The following is an 8755-nucleotide window of genomic DNA, read 5'->3' as shown; positions in this document are numbered from 1 at the left end:
CAACCCTTGCGGCGTTTTTCGGAACCAAACCGCAAAGCCATGTTATCAGAAATAAATCGACTGAAGGATGCTGGTTTTATCAAAGAGATATCTACAGAAGCCACGTGGGTAGCTAACCCAGTGATGGTGCCGAAGAAACACACGACAGTCCTTCGCATGTGCGTCGACTTTACGTGTCTCAATAAACATTGTCCAAAGGATCACTTTCCCCTCCCGAGGATCGATCAAATTATCGACTCCACGGCTGGATGTGAACGTCTTTCCTTCCTGGACGCATATTCTGGTTATAACCAGATCAGATTGAAAGAAGAAGATGAAGTAAAGACCGCGTTTATTACACCTTACGGTGTGTTTTGCTACAGAACAATGCCCTTTGGTCTAAAAAATGCGGGAGCAACATATCAGAGGATGATGCAGAAGTGTCTGGCGACACAGATTGGGAAAAACGTGCAAGTATACATCGACGATGTCGTCATAACGTCAAAAAAGGGGACAACACTGATCGAGGATCTCAAGGAAACTTTTGACAACCTCGACAAATTCTGCTTGAAGTTGAACCCGACAAAGTGTTCTTTTGGCGTCCCAGCAGGAGAACTTCTGGGGTTCCTAGTCTCAGCAAGAGGGATTGAAGCAAATCCCGATAAAATACAAGCTATCGTAACAATGAGGAAGCCAACAAAGTTGAAAGAAATACAACAGCTAACTGGGCGAGTCGCAGCTTTGAGCAGATTCGTCGCCAGGCTGGGAGAAAAAGCGTTACCATTCTACGCTCTGATAAAGCAAGGAGATAAATTCCAGTGGAACGAAGAGGCCGACAGAGCTTTCGAGGATTTGAAGCGCACAATCTCGACACCACCAATTTTGGTGGCGCCAAAGGAAAAGGAACCTCTCCTGCTATATATTGCAGCCACGCCCCAAGTGGTGAGCACGGTGCTAGTTGTCGAAAGAGAAGAAGAAGGAAAACTCCACGGAGTACAGAGGCCAGTATACTTCGTCAGCGAAGTTTTATCGCCATCAAAACAAAGGTACCCTCAGTACCAAAAGCTAGCATACGGAGTGTTCACAACAGCACAAAAATTGCGCCACTATTTTTCGGCACACCCGATTATAGTAGTCAATGAAGCTCCCTTGTCAAATATACTAAACAATCCAGAAGCTACGGGTCGTGTCTCCCTTTGGGGAATAGAACTTTCCCCTCGGGACATCACGTATGAAAAAAGAAAAGCAATCAAGTCGCAAGTTCTCGCTGTACTTCATCGCAGAGTGGATGGAGCTGCAAAACACAGGACCCCCAGACTTGTCTAGAACATGGACCATGAACTTTGATGGGTCCAAGAGACTTGAAGGAGCTGGCGCAGGAGTAGTACTTATATCACCTGAAGGCGACAAGTTAAAATATGTCCTTCGGATGACGTTCCCTAACGCATCCAATAACGAAGCAGAATATGAAGCTCTCATACACGGGATGAAGATGGCGAAAGCTTGCGGTGCAACTCGACTAAAAATCTTTGGCGACTCACAATTAGTGGCTCAGCAAGTTATGAACCAATGTGACGCAGTCAATGACAGCATGATGGCATACAAGGAGGTGTACAACGAGCTCGAGAAGTTGTTCGATGGATGCGAAGTAAATCATATTAGCAGATTGAGCAACGACGAAGCCGACGTTCTTGCAAACATAGGGTCGCAATGCCTTGCAGTTCCGCCAGGTGTATTTTGGGAAGAGATAACAGAAAGATCTACTAAATCGACAAAATCAAAAAAGAAGGAGAAGAAACCCTCGGGGGCTACCAAGGAGGAGCAAGAAGAAGAAGAAGATCAGGACCTGGTCATGATGATACAGATACCATGGATGCAGACGTATATATCATACATCCTCAGGAAAGAAATACCCGATGATCCAGTTGAGGCAAGGCGAGTAATTCGACGCTCCAAAGCTTTCACGATGATCAAAGGAGAATTGTACAAACGAAGTATTTCAGGCGTCCTGCAAAGGTGTGTCACACCTGAAGAAGGAAGAATAATTCTGAAGGATGTACACGAAGGAATATGTGGCCACCACGCAAGTAGTCGAGCTATTGCAGCCAAGGTTTTTCGGGCAGGATTCTACTGGTTGACAGCAATCGAGGACGCCAAGGAAATAGTAAGAACGTGCAACGCGTGTCAAAGGTTTGCCGCAAAACCTCACTCTCCAGCAGCAGAACTAACACCAATACCATTGTCGTGGCCTTTTGCCCAATGGGGACTTGATATGGTGGGCAAGTTACACAAATCCTGGCCAGGAGGAAAGGAGTACATGCTAGTAGCTGTCGACAAATTTACAAAGTGGATAGAAGCGAAGCCGATAAATTCACTCGCACGGAGCATCCGCAAGAAAATTCAAAAAAGGCCTCGTCTTCAGATTTGAGTGCCCCCAAAGATCGTCACGTACAATGGCAAGAACTTCACATCCCACGAATTCAAAGATTATTGCAAAGAAGTGGGTATCAAGTTGCACTTTGCGTCAGTTGCACATCCTCAAACCAATGGGCAAGTCGAGAAAGCCAATGGCATCATTTGCAATGGCATCAAGAAACGCCTGTTAGGACCACTGGAAAAAGCTCGACATACCTGGCCAGAAGAACTACCAAGTGTGTTGTGGAGCATCCGAACAACACCAAATACAGCGACACAGGAGACCCCGTTTTTCCTGGTCCATGGAGCAGAGGCGCATCGCCAATAGAAATAGAGCACGACTCCCCCAGAGTCACAGAGTATAATGAAGAAACTTCCAAGATAGCGTTGGAAGACGACATCGACGCACTCGACGAAGCTCGAGACGAAGTACTATCAAGGGTAACCAAATACCAACAGGACTTGAAGAATTACCACAGTCGACGTTTGCGGCCAAGATCTTTTCAGGTGGGAGACCTAGTTCTTCGGCTCACGCAAAAAAGTCATGAAAAACTCGAGTCACCATGGCTTGGCCCTTACATTGTCACGGAAGTAATCGGAGGAGGAGCATACAGGATAAAGGACAAGAAGACAGGGGTGGAGGAGCAAAACCCCTGGAACGTGGCGCAACTCAGGCGGTTCTACGCTTAGAGCTGAAATATAGTCCTTGTAAAACTTCAATGTACTGAAACGCCGGCGAGTTTTCAGACGCACTCTTTTCCTTTTTCGGGGCACCGAGTGGGGCCGGGAAAGGTTTTTAATGAGGCGGGCTCGCGGTGCTGCAATATAATAAAGATAGTATCAATATAACTTTTCTTCATCGACACGCTCAAAAGTCTCCGACCCGACGAATTTCAATATAGTTCCTCGAAAAAAGAAAAACTTCGCCTTGGTATCAAAATACCTCGCGAGTCAATAAAAATACAAAATAGTACTTAACAGAAAAGCTCGGGGGCTGATTCTCGGCAAAACTACATATTGAATAAATGCCTTGGTTCAAAAGCTCGCAATACACAAATACAGAAAATAGCCACCAAAACACTCGGGGGCTATACAAAAATAGAAATATGATGATTACTTCACAATATAATCACAATTATGGGAAACAAAGAAGCGGTATCTACCAAAGGAAAATAATCAGTCATGATTCAATATGTCATCAAAGGTAATTCTGTTTTCTTCAGGAGCAGCGCCAAGAAAATCAGCATAATGACCATCTGCAAAAAAGTCGGCATCCATCTGAAGAAGATCTTCAATCATTTCTTCGGCTATAGGCGAAACCTTCGTGTTAATTCGGTCGACACCAACTCTTCGGCGCCTTACCTTCTCATGAACTTTCGCAACAACTTGGGTCAGGTCAAGCTTTGAGTGGCAGATCTGAAGCATGATAAGGGCAACCGCGCCACCTACCAGCTTGAGCTCCGACAAAATCATGGATCTTGTGGGCATCCTTAAATTTCCCCATTAACTCGGGAAGAGTTTGTGGTTGAACGTTCCAAGGAAACATGGAGTTATAAACCATAGACAGGTCCTGCATACGTAAGTCAAGGAAGTCGCGAGTTTGAGAGGCACGATCCTGAAATCTGACAATCTGGCGGGTCCTCTCTGGGGTAGCCCAAAACAGAGAACCATGGTCAAGGGCAAGGTTAACAAGGAGGTTCGTCCTAGTATTTACCCTCTCTTCTTCGGCAACAAAGATCGCAAAGGAACCTATTAAAACAACAGAGCAGAAAACTTTAAGAGACGCAGCATGAAGACGGAAGATATCGGAGGATGAAACAAGCATACCAGACATATCCACACTGGCTTCATTCATTAACTCGAGCATGAAATTTTCTCGAGTAGTCGCCTTTTCAGCCTCGGAAGCAGCGATTTCCTTAGCAGCCACGGCCTCACGAGCTTGTTGAAGTGCAATTTTTTCGGCTTCAGATGACTTACGAGACTTTTCCATCATCACAAGTGTTTGCTTCTTTGCATACTGAAGTTGCTGCCGAAGTTCATCCAATTCTTGCGGCAAGGAATTTTCGACAGGGGTAGTATCAGCAAGAATTTTCCTTGAGCGAGAAGAAGAAGGCGAAACATTGGAAGGAGCGGAAGATGGAGTATAGTTATCAAATACCAACTGAAATTTAATAAAACAAGACAACATCAATCAACAAGCAAAAATAGAGTTTTCATTAATCTTTTGGAATAAATACAAAGGCCTTACAGTGGAGCTAATGAAGTACGTGTCGCCAAATAACTACTTTGGCGACAAGAGCAAAAGAAACAGAGAAAAAAAACAAAGAGGCATGCAACTAGACCTCCGGCCTTGATGAGCTAGGAGTTGGAGCTGGTTTGATCCCGAGATAGGCCAAGATTTTCTTCGTGTTGGGCTTGGCTGCCTTAATCAGCGACCTCCATCTTGATTGCTCTATCTGATCGGTATCGCCAACTTTCATCCAATCAACAGTCTGTTGGCTGTCAGCAACCAGGGCAACAGTGCTTTCGACAACAATCTTCATATTTTCCTGACGCATCTTCAGTCCAAGGCCCTCTGATGAATTGAAACTCTTGGCAAGGGTAAGGAAAGTCGGGGGCTCCTCTTTCTTCAGGAAGAAGTAGGGGAACAGCGCCGACAGTCCCGCACTAGCATTCGCCACGCCTTCACGAATTTCGGCTCCATGAAGCTCCAGATAAGAAAGTGCGTCAAGGAGAGGATCATTGTCGGGATTTTCCAGGTCAAACTCTTGGTTTGTTTGGTCTGCCACACGAAACAACACGTTGGTCAAAAACAAGAAACAGCGGGTAGCATAAAAATAGAAGGGATCAATAATATTACTTTGAGTACGTCGACTTTGTGATTTCAGGCGCTTGAGGATCCCCTGCTCACGATCAGCCTGTGCAGCTTTGTGCTCGTCTAAAGCAGTTTCAGCATCCTCAAGTCTTTTCTGCAGATCCTCGACACGAGCAGTATTCGCTTTGGCTTCATCAGCCTCTGCTTTGGCTTCGCTAGCAACAAGTTCGGCTTTCTTGCGGGCCGCCTCACTTTGCTCCAGTTTTCGAGCAAGTGCGTCGGCACGTTTGTTGGCCTCTGCAAGTTTCTCTGTCGAGATAAAAAAAAAGAAGAAAGATCAAAAATCGCGACAACAACAGGAGCAAAAAATCAGAAAGAACGGCAAGTATAAAAGTTGTTACCTTCAGTTCTGCTAGCATACTCACGGTACCCAATGAATTGGGATCCGATGCGGATAAGATCTTTGATCATGGGCTGTCAAAGAAGAACACAGCAAGAGAAACATCGGCATGAAAAAATAGTGAAGGCGTGACAAATCAAAATAGAGGAAATATAGATATCGACAAACTTACATCATCCAAGAGCAGGGTCGAAGAGCTGCCCAATTGAGGGGCAGGTTCAAGAATTGTTTCAATCCTTGTCCTTTTTGGTGAAGGAGCAAGGGGGCTTGCTGGCGGAGTTGTGGTGACGACGTTTCGTTGAGGAGGCGAGGATTCTTCTCCTTCAACTAGCGTGTCTGAGGCAAGTACAGTATGTGACGTGCTTGTTCGAGGAGCCACGTCAACAGTTGGTACTTCTTCCTCGTCATCACTGTTGGTTAAAAATCGACAGCATAAAAAGCAAGGCAAGATAAACATTTCGAGTACAGAAATAAGGAGAAAAGTAAAAAAGGACTTATGAGCTGACGAGGGATCCAAGATAAGGATCGTAAGTTGCCTTCTGACGTGAAGGATCAACTTCTTCGGCTTTGGAAGTGCCGGAATCTTCGACATCATTCCTTTTCCTTTTGCCTTTCGGGGAGACAGCGGGAGGAGGAGATTGTGCCGACGAAGTACCTTCGGAATTACCCGCAGATTTTCGTGAATCCACGGGTTCGTTCACAAAGGATGGAGCTTCCTGATTGTCATCCGTGACAATGGCCCTTTCTTCGACTTCTCCATCCTCAGGAAGAGGAGGAAGGGAAGCCATAGTAGGATGGTTCTGCAGGAAAATAGCGACAAAAGAAAAATTAGAGAAATATCAATACAATGAGATGCAGGGAAAGTTCGGAACAAGACAAAAATTCGAGAAGACAAAATACCTCGGGGAGAGGATTGGCGGAGCTGTATGGTTCCACACGGCAAGAGGAGGGAATAGGATCCTTCTTGTTCAGCGAGGAAATTCTTCGAATCAGCTTCTCCAAGTCCTTTACAGAAAGATCATTGGAAAGCCTATTGGCGTCATTTTCACCAGCATACGTCCAAAGGGGATTTTTGCGAGCCTGAAGAGGCTGCACTCTAATCCTAAGAAAGTAGGCAGTGATTTGAACACCAGACAGCTCTTTGCCTCGAGTATTTTGAAGCTGATGAATGCGAGACATAAGTGCTTCTGTCGCCTTTTTCTCTTCTTCGGAAGCTTCAAGATCCCAGAGCGGCGGCGCAGAATTTTGGCACTTCCGTCGAAAGGGACTATGTTGTGCTCAATAGAATTGGCACTTTCTTCGTGTATGTAGAGCCACCTTTTGCGCCACCCTTGGACAGAATCAGGAAATTTGACGTCGAAGTAATCAACGTCAGATCGGACACAGATAACAACGCCGCCTATGTTATAGGTGGCGTTGTGGGAGCCATTGCGGCGGAGGCAGAAAATGCGTTTCCACAGAGCCCAGTTAGGAGGGACTCCAAGGAAGCATTCGCAAAGAGTGATAAAAATAGAGACATGGAGGATGGAATTGGGGGTCAACTGGTGCAGCTGAATCCCATAAACAAAAAGAAGGCCGCGGAGGAAATCGTGAATTGGGGCAGAAAGGCCGCGGATGAGATGATCAACGAAACTAACCCGGTACTCCATTGGAGGGGTTGGGTAGCTTTCTTCGATGGGAAAGCGGATGGCGTCCTCTTTCTTCATCAGGCCTAGCCTCTTCAGCAGGTTGACGTCTTGGTTAGAGATTTTAGATCTCTCCCACTCAAGGTCTTCAGCGGCCATCTTGGACTCTGGAGTACTGTGGCGAGTGAGTCGCGTGCGCGGTGGCATCAACGGCACTGGAAAAGCAAAGCTCGTGCGTGTGTACGATCAAAGAGAGTTGGGCGCAATGGAAGTTTTTTGCAAAGAGGAACAGAGGTGCGGCGCAAACGAAGATGTGAACAGAGGTTGAAGAAAGGTTTATATAGGAATTGGGCGAAGCAATGCACCGTTGGATGAAGAAATCGTGTGGTGAAAAAAGATCTTGTAGATAAAGGGTAAAAAGGTATTTTTACTGAGATGGAACAGAACAGGCGTTACAGTACGTGCGCCAGGAAAAGCGGAAGACGTGTGTCCCCCACTTGCACGACGTGTCAATATGGTGGAAACAATGGACCCACAAGAAAGAAAAATCACGACTAGTAACAGAGATGAAGTAAATTTGACTAAGTAAAGCATGCCGACAAGAAAAATAAAAGAAGATTGACGACAGGAGAAGTTATTGAATACTTCGGGAGCCTTTGATCAAATACAAGTTTTTGCCCAAATGCTCGGGGGCTACTTCGACAAAAGTAAAATTTCGAGTATGGCAATATAGAAATTGTGGGAGCCTACAACCAAGCACAAGTCCTTGGCTGTAGCCTCGGAGGCTACTCCCATCGGGAGCGCTGTTCGCGCACCCGAGAGATGAAAAGAAGATCATATCGAGAAATAATGACAATATAGCGACAAGGTGGATTAAAATGTTGAGCCTACAACCAAGCACGAGTCCTTGGTTGTAGCCTCGGGGGCTACTCCCATCGGGAACGCTGTTCGCGTACCCGATGAAATTAAAAAAGAAAGATAGAAAAACAAAAGAGTATATTTCGAGTTATAATTAACTCTACATATACTCCCATCGGGAGAACAATATAAGTCATCTTTGACTCTATAAAATGAGCCATTCCAACAGCCGAAAAAGCACTCGACAATATATTCTCAGAACGCCAAAGTTGCGATCAATTTCTGAATGCCTCAAATTTGCGAAGGTAAGACCCCAGATCCGTTCTGCTGGGCGTGGCATCGCCGAAGACTACGCTCTGCTACTTTTATCCGTATCAACAGATACGAAGAAAAATCCTAACGGACGCATTAGGTACCCGATAAATTTTACTGGGACTCGACAGAATGGTAAGACCTTAAGCGGCGCCTGTCGAAGTTTACACGAGTATCCCGAGGTCATGTCCAGGGACGTGATCTTGAAGTAGGTTTTTGCGGATTGCCACAAGAGCAGTTAACTAGTACCTGATCCGTCAGATGAACTAGCCCCAACTACCATTATCCATGTACAATATAGAATTTTATGTGAAGAAATATAGAAAAGTTAAAGCTGTCGATTAAAAATAA

The sequence above is a fragment of the Lolium perenne genome, chromosome 4 (assembly GCF_019359855.2).
Source record: "Lolium perenne isolate Kyuss_39 chromosome 4, Kyuss_2.0, whole genome shotgun sequence".
Lineage (NCBI taxonomy): Eukaryota > Viridiplantae > Streptophyta > Magnoliopsida > Poales > Poaceae > Lolium > Lolium perenne.
Note: the sequence above shows the minus strand (reverse complement) of the source record.